We start from the raw sequence: 14,715 nt of genomic DNA on the forward strand, positions 1-14,715 counted from the left end.
TTGCCCTCCTCGGTGAAATAAGCTCATTCAAGTGCAAGCTCTGCCATCCTGACTCACTTCAGAACTGGACTCCAGCTTCAGCCCATCAAGAGAGCCAGTTACTTCTTCACTTCCCCTTCTATTACCATTTGCAAACACTTCTCCATAGACCTGTGCCCCAAAATGTAGAATGAGACCATTTAAAACACATGAGTTAGAGTTTTCTTTTCCTCTAATATTCCCAGAATTCAAACCCAAACTGGAGCTAGTCTATGCTCACTTTATTACCCCCATAGTCACTCACCTGTTTTTTTAAATCCCCAATATTTTAGAGTTTTGTAAAGTCTGGAAAGAGTATTTCACATTCCACATAGCCATAAAAAGTCAAAATTTTGAGCCCCTATTTGGAAGTGTCATTTTTTGGCACTTTGTCCTGTTCTCATTCCTAATCATTTCATGTTCTGCCTTTGCTAATGGAGTTCTTTGGCACATGTATGTAACATGCTAGTTTGGGATTAAAGGCTTCTGCTCTCTCCCACTTTTTATCAGGTGTGAGCCCAGCAGATGCTCAGGCTGAACACAAAGTACCAGCTGGAAGGTGCACTCAGGTGCTCTGCAGGAAGCAGCTCTCTCTAATAGTAGTCTCACAATTTTACAGTCTTATTTAGACCTATTACAGCATCCAAGATTTATGTTAAAGTAGCACAAACACACTGATCATATGGTTCTAGATGCTGCAAGTCTTTGTACAGTTTTCTTTATTGTACAGAGATTGGGTAAAGGATACCTGAACAAGCCTACAATTAGAGGGGACTATAGAGTCACTTATTAAAGCCAAGACTATTAGTGTGTGTATCTTGCTTTAGTAGTGCAGTATGATTTCAGAAGGCATGGCAAGTGCAGGGAACTTACATTAACATTCAGCAGCATCAGTAACTCAACTTTGCATTTTTAGAAAGCTGGGCTGCCTCTGCAAAAGCGAGAATTTTACTGGCAGCATTTCTAAGGAAGGAAAATTGTCAGTGAAAGTCAAATGTTGTGGCAGTGCATAAAGATATTAGCTGATGAGGTACTACTCACTAACTGAATCATGTTTGGAACAAAGTAAATAGTGGAAGTTTCATTTAATTGAAATCAAATTACAAATGTTCAGTGATACAAAGAAAAGTTCGGAAGGTTTATTTTTAATGCAACGTGTTTCTCCTTTCAGCTGTTTGAGAGCTTCACACACTACATTCAACAACATACATGAAACGGTAAAAATATTAGGTTACAAGTACTCAAAAGGATAGTGAAAAGTACTTAGCCCCCACAAAGTATAAAATTTTCAGAAGCACCAAAGTAACGCAGGTGGCTGGGACATAAGCTTCTAAGCCAATCAGGTGCTTTTGGAAAATGTCCTCATTTCCATTGGGTAAAAAACTATACTCCTACAAAAGTTTTCATGCTTTCTACAGCAGCCCAGAAGAACCAAGTATAGCTGGACTCCGTAAACTAGATGCCTTCCTATATGCTACCAGGGGCAATGGGACTTGGTTTGAGTCCATAAAGAACAGTGTGGTTTGGGATTTGGATCTCTACTAACAATCACGACGAGTTCTTTTGTTGACAGACCCTAAAAACACATGGACTAATAGACATGGGACATAATGAGTTAAGGGGCCCCAGCCATGCAACTTGTTCCCTCCGACTACCCACTGAGTTTACTGATCTTCATCAGATGGTACACAGCATCTTTTTGATCAAGCAAATGCATGATTAAAGACATGTATCGGTTCACATCATACATAGGAGCAGCGTGTGGAGGAAAGGGATGCTTATACTGTTCAGTGTGAATCTGCATTTTATCGAGGATACACCTAGTTGCTACAGAAGAAGAGCATGTAACCAACTGAATAAATAAAAGCAAATGGAAAGTGAAGGACTGAACCAACGATACGTTTGTTTCTCCAACAGCCTAACATGGAAGAAGTAACCAAACTAATTCAAACCATCAGCAAATGCAGAGAACCTTCTTGTAAAGTTGAAGTGTAAATCGTAACAGGAAAAGTGGTATCTCACCTCGCTGCACGTCACTGATGGAAAGAGTTTCCAGAAAAGTAACACCATGAAGTTGAGCAAGGTGATTAGCTGAGCTAGCTTGGTAACACTAGATTTCTGCTACTAAAGCAGCACAGTTCATAAGTATGATTCAGGACATACACACTGTAGTTTATGAAGGGTTGGGGGAAAGTTAATGTCCCCAACGACTATGGCTGGCAGGCAGGGTTATGAATGTTTGAAAAGGAACACAGTATCCTGACAGGCTTAGGGGTGAATAACCAAAAGGCCTTGGAGCTGAATAAAGTTAAGTTTCAACACTTTTCAATTCTACTCTCAAATGCTGATCTACAAATTGTTTCCAAAACAATTCTACCAAGGTCTACGGATTTATAACTTCAGCTGCAGTCCAAGTTATTGCCATTTTCAGACAAGCATCACTTAAATCATCAAAATGAAAGAAGGGAGGGGGAGCCCTTCTTACAGCTTCTCTGAAGAGCCTACGGAAACTTACCATTCTTTGATACCTGGTGACCAACTGCTGAAATATATCAACTGCCAGTGCTTTGCAATTACACAAATTAACAGAAAAATTAAAAGCTACATCACCTTTGTAAAGAAATAACAGCCCAAATACATGTTAGCAAATATATGTTAGCTGTTTATGGCATATCAAGGTTATGGTTGTAACTTGTTTTTAGTATTGGTAACACTGACAACTCTCACCCTCACTGCTGCTTCAAAACAAAATCAAATAGTAAATATTCATCCAAAACAACTGGAAATGACAGTGGCAACTTGGGTTCTACTGATAAAGAGTAAAATTTTCAAAAGCTCCTAAGCAACTAACGTGTAGAAATCCCATTGAAAGTCAATGGGATTTAGGTATCTCACTGAGTTATGCATTTTAGAAAACAGCACCCTAAGACTGCAAACATTGCAGAAGTCAGATCTCTCCACTACTTGTAGTAGATTCAGTTGCAACCGTAAAAACTAAGCTTCAGAAGTAAAATTTGCATGATGCTTCTGTTCAGTGGTTACCATCAGGTTCAAACTGAAGTGTCTGCAATTTGGATAGGACACCACACTTCTGTTAGTGAGATTTTATACAGACAGAGAGACAGAGAACAGTTGACTGCTGGGAAATTAAGCAATCTAGAGATGGAAAGAAGAAAGGTTCAAAGAACTAACGACTTCTGCACTTACTAAAAAAGTCCAAGTACTTTATTAGCTAATAAACTTCTGCAGCTGTAGCCTGGAGCCTCCATTCTTTAGGTATGAACAGAATGTTTAAAGATAGTTTAATAATACATACAATTACACTTAAGTATTACTAAATGCAGACTGGGTAGTTGCAGTGTGAATTGTGCTTTTAGTTTTGTTCCCTTGAATACTGTCCAGTCCCCCAAGGAGCAAGCCTCAAGTAACTTTTGTAGAGAGACTAAAAAGAAATAGCATAGTGAAATACAGTGTGACCAGATAACTGAGTAAGTCAGACAATTAATATGTGCTGAGCCAATTTTAAGCCCCATGGAAGGTTTTTCAAGACCGAACAGATACTTTGCTTGATTCTCCTTCTCCTCCCCATCCCCTATGGTTATGCTACTTCCTTCCCACTTAATGATTATTTCTGCTCCCCGGGTCTCACAGGAAGTCAACAGGTCAATCAAGTACTTCCAATCCTACTGAAATCCTTCAGTGTGGCCTCCTTATGGGCCTCAGCTTCTCCCAGTTTGGTTTTCTGATGTTGGTCCCCTCTGACCTGCAGCAGGCTGTTCCTTTCCGGTTTCCTGTTTGTTGGATGAAAGCACTTTTCCACTGTAAGAGCTCAGTCTTGCAGAACAGTCAATAGTAGAGGCAGACTTTAATCTCAGTGGTTTTTTAAGTTACATTTTTTGCTTATTTAAATTCCACCGGGTTACAAAAAACCCACCTCTTTGCACAAATAGCCAATGACTGCTGCAGTTCATAAACTGCATTTATAAAAGCCTTCCTAAAACTAAGGTCACACTATCATCTTGCTACTTTCTTCCAATACTCCTTCAGTGCTAACAAGAGCCTGGCACTGGTGTAACATTATGTTTCGTGTGCAGCAGTCTGCACAGAAAGACTGTTCCAGAGGAGGATTTATATAGTTCTCACTGCGACGCACAGCTATAATGCTATTATAGTTTGAAGTGTGCATACAATACGATCATCCTGGGAAGCTTATTCCATTGAAAGTGCACCAGAGTTCCTGCAGCATGAAAGGAGTTAAAGGATGCAGCATAAGGTTAGCCAATGTCAGAGCTCTTCATTTCTCCTTTTTGAAATTTTCTTGTAGACTTAACAGTTGCTTACAGCCTGATTTTCAGAGGTGCTTAAGCATCTGCAGCCTCCATTGAGATACACTGGGGTTGAGAGTGCTCACCACCTCTGAAAATTACACTCTGAGTACCCACCAAGGGACATTACAATACTTACTAAGTTGAGCAGCTTCAATAAACAGCACGCATTTTTACATGTGGCAATGTTCAAGTTCACATAAAAACTGAATATGTAATTACAGGACAATGTTGGCTGTCAAATAAAATCTAAACTAAAAGTAACCTGATTAACATCATAACTACAACCAATTTTAGTGTAGAATTCTCTTTAAAGTAATTTCATGAAATTGGCAGCAAAGTTTGAGGCTGGCAGAGATCTTAAGTCAGTAATTCTGACCCGAGTGTGGGGTTCTCTGGAGGGAAACACTTGTGAGGAATAAAAACAAGTTATTGTACAACTCCTGACTACGCAGAACTGAAAGGGAAAGGGGAGGCTTAATATTTTAAGTGGACCATTAAAAAGGGACATGACCTGGATAGGTGGCTAATGACAACAAATTAGAAGCAATGAGCAAAGTTCATTTGTGAAAAAGCTCCAGAAAAGAAGAAATGAGATTTGAGAAGAATTCACTTTTTTACTCTAATGAAAAGTGAAGAAAAGAAGCCTGACAAAATGCTGGAAGAGTCTGATCTCTAAATACTAAGTTCTTTAATGTATTTTTAAAGGCAACAAAGGAGCTTGAAAAAAACCTGATGCAATTCTAAAACAAAGATTTATAGGCTCCTTATTTATATTGAGGAAGACTCGGATACATATACTGGGGACAGCCCATCTAGTTGATTTCCTTCCTGCAAGCATTTTGTTTACACAATACAAGAGTCCATCATCAAAAAGGATGGCTAGAAAACCAGAAGAACATTTAGCCAAATAAAAAGGTAACAGCACTTGGCAGTCATTGTGCTATTTCCCAATATTACTGAAGACGTGTATTTTAAACAGCTTCTTGCAGCCCAGCTGCTCCTGCTCAGTTTTGAAATACTGCTTTGCAAGTACTGAATGATGTCTTGAATGTGTGACATTTTCTCTGCTTCCATAGAAGAATATGTGATGTTCAAGTTCATTGGTAATTACTTCACTGGTTGAGAAGTTCTTGCCTGCTCCTTCACAGTTTTGCTTAAGCAGCTCTTTGGTAAGAATTTATTCAGCACTTTACATGTCCAAATAACTAAGAGTTAACTTATCCTCAATAAACCTGTGAGACAAGGAGGTGTTGTTCCCATTTTACAGATGGGAAAGCTGAGGCAGAGATGAAGTGACCTGGCAAAGGCCATGCAGCAAGTTAGTGGTCAAGTACAATCACAACTCTTTCCAATTCCTAATTGCATGTTCATTCCTCCAGAGTATGAGGTACTTCTGGCAAGTACTGCAAGAAACCCGGTAGTTCTCAAGGGACTTAGATCAGCACCACACAATAAACACTAGATGGCATTTATACAAAGAAGTCTCAACAAGTAATATGGGTATGCAGCAGCACACACTCAAATTTAGAACTGCTACATCCAAAAGTACTCTTATCTTTTTGGGTGCTGTAAACACTGCCTACATGTGACGTTAACTCATACTCTGTTGTGCTTAACTTCACGCACAGCAATTGTAAGCAGTCATAGTTAATGGGTCAGCTGACTGCTTTGATCTGCCATAGCTTGAGAGAAAGCTACTCTTTACAGAAAAATTATGACGAAACTGGACTTTCCTGTGACAGGAACAGAGTATTGAAGATTTATAGTAGTAAAACTCAGCTTTCTCCCCAAATGTTTAAGAAATACTTTGCAATTACAGAAACTTATCAGAGGATCCCAGCATTTTTTTAAAAAGCCCCCAATTGTATCAGCTGAGCTTCACAGCACCCAAATGAGGTCAGTGTTGCCCTTTTATAGCTGGGGAAAACTGAGGCACACCGAGGCTAATTGACGCAACTCAAGTTACACAAGGAGAAAAATAGAATTGACGTCTCCCTAACTTCCAGTCCTCTGTTAACACTTGTGGGTTCAAGACCCTAATATGTTTGGACACGTATAGAACAGTTAGTCCAGAATTTTTTTTAGGAATTAAGCTGTGTTGCAAGTTGATAGTTTGACAATTTAAGGATTCAAACATTTGAAATTACGTTCTTTAATCCTCTAACATGCAAGAGTGTGAAATACACTTTACAAATGCCATCAAAAAGGAAAGCTATCACATAACCCATACCCTGTCATATTTTAAAGCTTATATGCCAGATACTAATAGTCAGTCAGACTCAGATAAACGGCTGCACAGAATTCCAGGAAGAATAGCAGTATGCCATTTCCTAGCACTATGTCAGCCAACAACTGTGCTCTTAGTGTTAATATAACTGACCCTTACACACAAATACTGAGTAGGAATGCTTAAAGAGATCCTGAGATGACATTTATAACTCAGTGGCAGCTTCAGAGTCCTCTGCACACAGTAATCAGTTTTAAAAATAGATACAACGGAACTACTTTCGAGAAAGCTTCCAGCACAGGAAGTGAATGACATTCCATTTAACTACTACTGACTCAACAGCAGAAGTCACCTCCCAGAGTAATAAGTAAAGGAGGACTTGTGGCACCTTAGAGACGAACCAATTTATTTGAGCATGAGCTTTCGTGAGCTACAGCCCACTTCACCTACACTGGCACTTTCCCGGCAAAACTTTTGTCATTCAGGGGTGTTAAAAACAAAAAACAAAAAACCACCCCCACAGGACCAAAGTTTTGGCGACAAAAAGCACCGGTGGGAATAGCGCTTTGCCAGCAGGAGTGACAAAGCTGCTGCCGCTCGTGGGGGGTGGAAGTTTTTTTGTCGGCAGAAGCGAGCTCTCCTGCCGACAAACAGCAGCTACACTGCGTGCCTTTGAGCAGCATGGCTGTAGCGGCACAGCCATGTTGCTAAAAGCCTCGTGGTGTATCCATAGCCTTAGAACCGGCAGAATAGATGCCCACGTTATACTATTTTGAAGGAGTCGGCAGGCGTTGCACTGATTTTGTGGACTGATTCATTAAGGCTCCAATGGGAAAAAGGAATCTGGCACGTTAATTAGATGCAATAGGGCTGCTATCAAGAAAAGGCATAGGTCAAAACACCCTCCCTGCTTTCTTGTAAAGTTTTTACAAAAGATACATTAAAAGTGGAATATTCATTGTTCCATTCTTTGTACACTTACAGAAAGCAGTTAGTAACAATTTGTTTTGCATTTGTTCCTTCTCGTCACACGCTCCTTTTTTGTGCCGGACAAGACTGTAAGGGGGGACATTTAACAAGTGTAACACTAGCTATTTCTATTCTCTTTTTATACAACCCCCTTTTCATTGTGGCCACCAATTTCCATAGTTATAAAGAATCTTAATTTAATTGCAGGTCCTTGGCTAAAAAGTGACTGTTTACTAGTTCAAAGCTTTGTCTTCACGCGCAGCATTCAAAACCTTAACACCTACAATACATGCGTTCTAGTGCGGTTGGAAAAAAAGCACTCAAAAATAAAAGCTACGGACAGCCCCACTGAGCATTTAATTATAGCTTCCTAAGTTGTGTTTCAAAAGACTACAGACGCTTAAATAGGCTAATGCCTTTAATTTTACATATGTGCTATGAAATAAACTTTCTACAGAAATGAATATTAAATACATTTATCCCGATACATGCATGCACCCTTTCGATTCAGTCTCCTAAAGCAATCCAAGAAACTGTGTAAACAGCAACACTGAAATGCAACTATCTATTGGGGTACAGGGCAACAAATCACTTAACATATTACACACAAAATACTGTAAAACAATGGAGGTGGGACAATTTTGGCTCACATGTTATGTTTATGCATAAGGACATGAGATATCTGGAGCCTACACAGGACATCAGCTTTTAATAACTCCTGAACAACCCAGTATTCTAACCACAACATTGTGTTGGCTTTGCCTGGAATAACAAGCTCAGCTCCGGACTTTCTGATCCTGATGTTCAGATCACTTTTAACAGGCCACTTTGCTCTTTCCATGGTGAAGAGAAAAAAATATATCACCAGTTCATTTCTGCTGGATTTGGATATTTAAAATGCTTAATTATGAAGTGCTGAAGAGGCAGGGTTTAAAATGACTTAATCAGAGACTAGGCTAGGGAGTTCTACACTTCCTCAGAGGATTTGCAAGGATAAAGGACAATAGTATATCTTGTTAACAAATGTATTCCTTTATGGCGATCTCTGAAATATAATAGCAAGACTTGACCTCTGACGCTTGTATTATCTCTTAACAGCACCACTCCTCAATATACCTATCTTAGACCACTTACCCTCTGGATTACAGTCGGAACCATACCACAATGGAGTATTAGTGACTATGTGTTACAGTGCAATAAGTCATTAAAGCTAAAATCAATTCTGGATCACCTTCTCCCTCCCCACCCAGACCCCTCCACTTTTAATTCAAATAGGGTTCTCCTATTCCTGCCCAAAGCTTCTCCAGATCCTCAATCTTTTCTGCCCTCCCTTGAACTTGAGGATGGGTAGAATCTCCTCGTTCATGCACGATACCATTAACAGACTGCCTGAGGGATGCAAGTGTCATCCTTTCATTGAAAAGTTTCTTTGCCCATCTCCACTCTTAAAACCTCCATTCATTCCCTTTTCTTAAATCTTGTCAAACAAGTGAAGGCAAAACATTTTGCTACAGGGATAAAAATTCCCAAAGAATTTAAATCTACTTTATGTCTTTGAATGGAAATCTCTGAAGACCTGAAAACAAAGAATCCAGATGGCACAGAAACCTAGCGCCTGTGTCAACCTGCAGTCCTCCCCCTGCACTAGGTTTGGAAACAACAATCCATTTTTGTTCATAGTGCTGTTTCCAAAAAAACTCTGCCAACACCACCACTATACTTCTAGCCACGCTTTTTAGAGACAGCCAGTGGTCAATGAATCACACAGCCAAGTCAGTGGTACACTAACTGAAAATGCAACCTTATCCCCATTTCATGAAGAAAGCAAAATGTCTGCAGGTTCATGAACTTGTTCTGTAGGTCACAAGGTAGTGTTTCAAAATATTAGAACGGAGCTGTTCTAGTTTAGCTTACCACCTTTCATGAACTCAGCCAATTTTTCAGCAGCATCCTATCAGGCTGAAGTAATCTTCCTTTAGCAAAGGCACAATCTGATGTCAAACAGCACAATCCAAAACGTGACAATGCCTCACACAAGAAGTTAAGATGTACAAAACACAGATGTCAGACAGCTAACTGCACAGGTTCAAACCCCAAGAAATTGATCAACATTTTAACCAATGATCTGTGATCAACTGGATGATTGCTTCTGCAGTGCCAGCCATAAAACTAAAGTCCATGAGGTAAACTAATTTCCTAAAAAACTTATTTTAGACTCAGATACACAGAGGAAACACACCCAGAGATCAAAATCCCATCCATTTATTACTGTGCAAGAATCCAAAAGCTCAATTTCATTTATAGAATTGCATCTGCACGAAAATGTTATTTATAATGGGAGGAAAGTGAAAATAATGAAAGTTTATGCTATTACATTGGTAATAGCTGTAACTGGTTACAGTTTTGACTATGAAATTCAACACCTAATCTCTCTATTAAAGCCCAAATGTAAGGAACAGATTCATATTTCCCCCCAGAAATTTAAATGGTAATGGTTTCTCCTTGCAAGCAGGCAATTAGGGCTTATATGCCGCAGCTTGGCAAGGAAACCTTTCTTGTGGACAGCCTTTGAGCCTGCTCTTGTCTTCAAGATGTTCTCATTTAAATGCAGATGTAGGCTCCACAAGTATTGTAGTGTTGTGGGTTTTCTTTTTCTCCCCTTTTCTTTCTTTTTGAAGTGTTAGCTGCATCAGAAGGAAGTGACAGAAGGAAGGCTCTTTTGCACCTCATTCACTAGGTGTTTTTTCCCCTCATTTCTTTCCCCTTCCCCCTGAGTGTTAGGAGACATGTCTGTTGGTCCAGTAAGAAGTTTTCTTGTTGGACATTTTGTGGGTCAGAATTTAAGAATCAATGGTTTAAAGCAAACAAACCAAGCTTTTTTATATCTTTCTGTGGGATCTGTTTCCTTCCTCTTTTAGACACATGTAAGAACTCTCCTTTATAAAAGACAGTAAATATCTACAGCTTTCTTCCTGCATGGATAAGTAATTCTATACCCTGGAGCAAGGCTAGAGTATGAAATCCTACTGAGGCAGCATCACTAAGTCTTGCTGTCAGATAGCATGACAATTAAACATGTTCCAATTTCTCAAGTCAGCAACTTGATGTTAAATTCAGAGAATTTTAGCATCCTCGGCACATAATCTATCAATATATATTCTCACACAGAAAAGCAGGGGTTTTTTTAGTTAATGTACCTTAACTATATAGCAAGGTTTCAGAGCAGCAGCCGTTAGTCTCTATTCACAAAAAGAAAAGGAGTACTTGTGGCACCTTAGAGACTAACAAATCTATTTGAGCATAAGCTTTCGTGAGCACTTGGGTTCTCAAAATGGGGGTCAGGACCCCCCAGGGGGTCATGAGGTTATTACATGGGGGGTCGCGAGCTGTCAGCTTCCACCCCAAAGCCTGCTTTGCCTCCAGCATTTATAATGGTAAACATGTAAAAAAGTGTTTTTAATTTATAAGGGGGCCGGGGGGGGGTTGTTGCACACACAGGCCTGCTATTTGAAAGGGGTCACCAATACAAAAATTTGAGAACCACTGCTATATAGCCTACCTGTGCAAATAGCAAAAATCAAGCAAACAATACTTGTGTCATTTAACACCTTATCTACAGTTGCTTTCTCAACTTCTAACGCTTCCCTTCCACCACACTGCCTCCTTTTCAACTTCTAACCCTCCCTTTCACTACAGAGCCTATATATATATCTCCATCCTCAGCCACTAAGAGACTATGGTCTGGTCTACACCTAAAGCTTAGGTCAACCCTTGAGAGATGCAGTTAAACTGACTTAATTCCTGGTACAAGCACTGCTAGGTCAGAGGAAGATTTTTTGTCAACCTATCGCCTCTTGAAGGGGTGGATTTACTACCGCGATGGAAAACCCCCTTCCGTCTACACTACAGTGCCACAGCTGTGCCTCGGTAGCACTTGTATTATACAAGGTTTGAAGGCTGAATTTTGTTTAAAAAGATAAAATGGAAATTCTATCAGCAGTGGACTGTCCTACCAACCGATTCGGAGGATAGAAGCAGAGCCTATTCCCACTACTTAGAGAGAATGTTAATACCCAGCAAATTGAGACACTTCATATCTACATTTATGGATGGGTAAATTATTTGCCTTTCCTATATTCTCCACCAAGCAAGATATTAGATAACTGCAAAAAGACAGTTCGTTAAGAGACATCTCTAGCTTACACAGCCAGGTGAGTTTATGAATCGCAACTCTTGTGTAAACTATCGCTTTCATTTCTACAGCAGGTACCTGTAACTTTCTGTGATAAAAATAAAGGAGTATTTGTGGCACCTTAGAGACTAACCAATTTATTTGAGCATAAGCTTTCGTGAGCTACAGCTCACTTCATCGGATGCAAATAAATTGGTTAGTCTCTAAGGTGCCACAAGCACGCCTTTTCTTTTTGCGAGTACAGACTAACACGGCTGTTACTCTGAAACCTGTGATAAAAATAAAAGCATTCCAACATGAACTGCAGTTAAGGTGAGTTAAAACTATACCATGAACAGTTGGGCAAGTTCAGCATTGCCATGAAGAGGTACTATTGTATTAGATTAACTGGAACCACTAAACCTTGCATTGCTGCAGGAAATGCACTTTTTTTGGTTCCCACCTTCCAAATAAAAAGGAACATGAATGTTTTGGTGTGTGTTTCCATGCTTGTCTAGCCCCACAGAAGCAGTACATTTGCTATCGTGTATCCAAATTAGGCATTCAGGGTTAAAGTTGTTAATAACACAGATGTACCATACGCCACCTTTCTTTACTCTCCTGGGTCCCATATGTCCAGATATATAACTTGCAACCCACTAGGTGTTCATTACACAATTCAGTCTGTTTCAAACACAATCACTACAAGAGGATTCCACACACAAAAAAGAAGGGCTGAGATCTAGTAAGGACATAGGGGAAAACACATTGCAAGATGGCACAACTGATATGGCCTTTTTCCTTCTACCCCTACAACTAGAATTCTCATTCAAACTCCTTTTCCACCGTTTTGGCCTCCTTGTCACCCCAATGGACCCGCTTCGGTCCACACAAAATAAAACTTCTAAAAATTATCTTCTTTGCTTGATTCTGATCTACACTCCACACTCTGAATCTCAGTACTGGCTTCTCACTCTCTACCATGTTAAGTTTAAGCTCCTTGGGTGCTGCTTTCAGGACCCTGCCCATCCCTACTTATCTGCAGATCTCTCTCTTCACATCGCCCTTACCTCTTCTGATCCAATTATACAAACCTTGATACCTCACGGAGTTGCCTCTCCTAAAAGCATCTGAGTTTTCTTCCACATGCCCTCAATGCACAGAACAACCTTTCTGAACTCAGCCACAAAGCCTGTTGCACTCAAATCCCTTATGGAGACCCTCTTCTACGGTGAAACATGAGACTAACATGCTGATTACAGCAAGACTGTGGGGTACCTGGGACAGTCTAAATTTTTAGAAATGTATTAAATTGTGGACAGTCACCTTGTGATCACTTTACTTGTACAGTACATTTCACCCAATACTCTCTTTCCAATTTTTGGATTAAGCTCTGCCTTTTTGTTTGGGAGTGCTAATGAAAACAAATATAATCAGAAAAGTATGCCATTCCACAAAATGATGCACTATAACTGAAATGCCCCCCACCAGACTCCATCTTCCCCCCCATCTATGATCAGGAGATATTGTATATTCAGACAGAATAGGAACTGACTTTTTTCTAAAAAATGATCAACTCCCATCCCGGGGAACTTTTTGTTGGTCAGAACACAAAGAACAAATATTAACCACAAGAATCTAGCAATCCACCCTTATTTTCTCATGGGCATAGTATGACCAAAAAATCCAGAATAAGTAAACCTTTAAACACTAGTGGTTTTCAAAATCAGGGGCCAGCAGATACTGCAATTATGTTTTACTGAACTCCCAAATACATAATCTGTATTTAGAAACCTGGTTCCTGAGTAGCAAGTTCAAACTTAACCCACACAGGCCTCACTTCCCACAACTGATTGACTATATGCATAAGTGAGGAAGTGAGCTGTAGCTCACGAAAGCTTATGCTCTAATAAATTGGTTAGTCTCTAAGGTGCCACAAGTACTCCTTTTCTATATGCATAAGAGATGCAACATCCCCATAAGATTAAAAGCGTACTTAGGGACTTCTCATTTCTAAATTGAAGCACAAACTATTGTTCATTGCTTCCATGATCAGTGCCAATTCAAAAATATTCACGGCTTTGTACATACCACAGTTAAGTAGTGCTTGCATAGTTTAAAAAGCAGCCATGACTTTGCTGTAATCTTTAAACAGACATGTAAATTGAAGCAGAATTTAGATGACATCTTTAAGATGTCAGAACGAAATAGCTGAGTTAAAAAAACAACACCAAATATATAAATACTGTATAACAGTTTATGGAAACCAACAACAATTTCCACTGAAGCACTTTATACCAAACCACATTGCTGCAAGCTACAAAACAGCCGTTACAGTCCTAGGAAAAGCAAGTGCTATGAACACTGAGCACTGGAAGTCAGCTAAACCTCACCTTGGTTTTAGCCACCCTAGGAGGATACTTTCTGCATAACAATTGTTAGTATATAGCATACAAAGGTTAAATTCCATTTGATTGATTTTCTGATCACATCTAATGGAGCCCAGACTTTCAGCCACCATCCCTTAAACCGAGTGTTTCTACAAGTCTATTATAATTTCCTGAACACAACAGAGGAACAGGTGCATCAAAGAAAAAAGTTAGATATAATAAATACATCAAAGATTCGTGCTCTGATCTTTGAAACTTAATTTTCTAAACCCTTAAAATGTAAATTTAATCTCACTTCCTGCTACTACATTTTAAACTGAGCCAAGTTTTCATTTTACAGTCAACACTTAACAATTGGCAGCCATATTCTGGTTCTACACAACTCTGGTGTAAGCATCATATGTTGTACAGTGTACCATGAAATGCAAAGTGACTCCACGCTAGATGACACACAATGAAGTTGCTCTGTAGAGTGTCAGCGAAAGGTCTAACAAACTAAACAGAAAATGCCAATCTGCCCAAGAAAGCCAAACATTACACTCCTCGATGTGCATCAAGTCATAACGCAGCACACATCTGTAGCCACTGTAACTCTACTGAATGGCACATGAA

The 14,715-nt window shown here is 39.6% G+C and overlaps 1 protein-coding gene across 5 annotated transcripts in view; it reads right to left on the reverse strand.

Annotated features, from left to right (window-relative positions):
* The window catches only part of CBL (Cbl proto-oncogene), a 54,095-nt gene that overhangs the window by 24,109 nt on the left and 15,271 nt on the right, over positions 1–14,715 (reverse strand). Inside the window, exon 2 of one of the 5 annotated variants that reach the window (XM_073321105.1) lies at positions 58–150. The exons of 3 other annotated variants lie outside the window; for them this stretch is intronic. The gene's annotated coding sequence lies outside the window, so the exon portion shown is untranslated. Of the gene's footprint in view, positions 1–57; positions 538–14,715 lie in introns of those variants that run through there. One more of the 5 variants, XM_073321104.2, reaches the window with a different exon arrangement.

Source organism: Lepidochelys kempii, chromosome 22, assembly GCF_965140285.1.
Source record: "Lepidochelys kempii isolate rLepKem1 chromosome 22, rLepKem1.hap1, whole genome shotgun sequence".
In the NCBI taxonomy this organism is placed as follows: Eukaryota; Metazoa; Chordata; order Testudines; family Cheloniidae; genus Lepidochelys; species Lepidochelys kempii.